Genomic DNA, 2,500 nt, shown 5'->3' on the forward strand with positions numbered 1-2,500 from the left:
TGTTGAATCTCCATATATGGAGATAACCTACGCATCACACAAAGTCTGACCTCACCAGCCCATACTTGGGCATTATATGGAGATAACCTACGCATCACACAAAGTCTGACCTCACCAGCCCATACTTGGGCATTATATGGAGATAACCTACGCATCACACAAAGTCTGACCTCACCAGCCCATACTTGGGCATGGACGACTTATATCTCCATATACGGAGATGGCCATATATGGAGATACGATGACATCACAGAGTCCACAGCTGATGATGTGGCGTGATGTCATACAATACACATGCCAAACTTTGCACACACACTCCTTGCCTGCCAATCCACAACCTCCACCTCTCACGTCATACGGGCAGCCATAGTTACACCTGGAATGTGTGTTGTGAATCTCCATATATGGAGATAACCTACGCATCACACAAAGTCTGACCTCACCAGCCCATACTTGGGCATGGACGACTTATATCTCCATATACGGAGATGGCCATATATGGAGATACGATGACATCACAGAGTCCACAGCTGATGATGTGGCGTGATGTCATACAATACACAAACAAGCCCTATATAAAGGGGCAATTCTCACCAGGGAAGAGAGCATTCCCCACTAGCTGAGTATCTTAAGATGGTTGGATGTGATGATAAGCTATAAGCTTAGTTGATCCTGGCAATAAGGTCTGAGTCGAGGAATGCTCTCTTCCCTGGTGAGAATTGCCCCTTTATATAGGGCTTGTTTGTGTATTGTATGACATCTCGCCACATCATCAGCTGTGGACTCTGTGATGTCATCGTATCTCCATATATGGCCATCTCCGTATATGGAGATATAAGTCGTCCATGCCCAAGTATGGGCTGGTGAGGTCAGACTTTGTGTGATGCGTAGGTTATCTCCATATATGGAGATTCAACATTCCAGGTGTAACTATGGCTGCCCGTATGACGTGAGAGGTGGAGGTTGTGATATTTGTGGAGATAAGCGACCAATGGTCGCTTATCTCCCGATTAGGGAGTCTTACTGGTATATAACTAGTCGGAGAGCCCATGGCCGGCACCATTGAACCCTTATAATTATTGTATAAAGGTAGGCTCTGTTGATGCACTAAGTTCTATAATGCATCTATTCAATATTCTTCTATGAGTCTCGGTATCTGAATCTATCTCTAGATATCTCTGTAGATCTGTATATTTCTATATTCTTATAGCTAATTTATAACTAAATATGACGTCATGCCGTGACGTGACGCGTCATGCTCGTTTCCTCGACAACACACACACACACACACACACACACACACACACACAGGCACGTGCACACATAGACATCAAAGGGGGCTTGAGCCCCTGCCCTTTTACCCGTCTGTAAAAAGTGCCTTCTCAAGACCATAAGTACCGAAAATAGCTGACCTCCAAGCTCACAACGCGTCGAAGCGTGATGCGTTGTGAGCTCGGAGGTCAGCTATTTTCAATATTTTCACCAAGAGGCCCTTTTAGAAATGTCAGCCCCTGCATCTCTAACATTCTCTGCACGTGCCTGAAAACACACACACACACTGCACGCACGCACGCACGCACGCACGCACGCACGCACGCACGCACGCACGCACGCACGCACGCACGCACGCACGCACGCACGCACGCACACACACACAGCCTTTTGAAAATGGTAGTATACTGCATGTACGGCAGAATCCAAAACCTCTTCTTAACAAAATACTCTCTGTCATTTATTCCCCAGAGCCAGCCATGTAAAAAGGATAATGCAAGTGCCTTCTGGAGACATCAGACAGATTTCTATGAAACTGGTCTAATTAAAACTGGGCTGTCATCTGATTGGAAAATGCATTGAGCGAGCGAGGGTATGCTGTACCCTTCATCTCGGTTATGCTTCAATCATTACACAAAACACACATTCACATATAGCAGTGTTCCCAAACGGTGTGCAGAGGCACACTGGTGTGCTGCGAGACAAGTCCAGGTGCCCCTTTGGGATTTTGTGACAACCACACTCTCTATACTTAAAACTATTTTATAATAATGAATAAATCATTTTCAGAAATAGCAAACATAGCTGGAAATAAATAAATCAAATAAAATTAAAAAACATTTAAATGACAATGATAAAACGTGTTATAGGGGATATTTTGCACAGATACGGGTGATACAGGTGTGTTCTGAGATCTATATTTTCTCTTGGGCACAACACTTTTGGAAACACTGGCATAATATAGCGTCACTGCTCCACAGTATTATGCGGACGAAAGCATAATAATATGCTAATGCATGCGCGTGCTCTTATGTGCGTGCTTGTGCACCGAGATGGGCATGTGTTTCTAGGGCTACTGTTGCTGTTTTACTGTGAGTGATCACAGTGAGCACAGCTCGACGTCACAACAATGCTTTCAAAGAGGGAAGCTTCCACAGACGCTGCAATCCCTGTGTGTCAGTGGAAATCACCCGTCTAAATATATCAAACCGTGTACCAGCCTGAAGAA

The sequence above is a fragment of the Nannobrachium achirus genome, assembly GCF_963921795.1.
Source record: "Nannobrachium achirus genome assembly, chromosome: 8".
NCBI lineage: Eukaryota > Metazoa > Chordata > Actinopteri > Myctophiformes > Myctophidae > Nannobrachium > Nannobrachium achirus.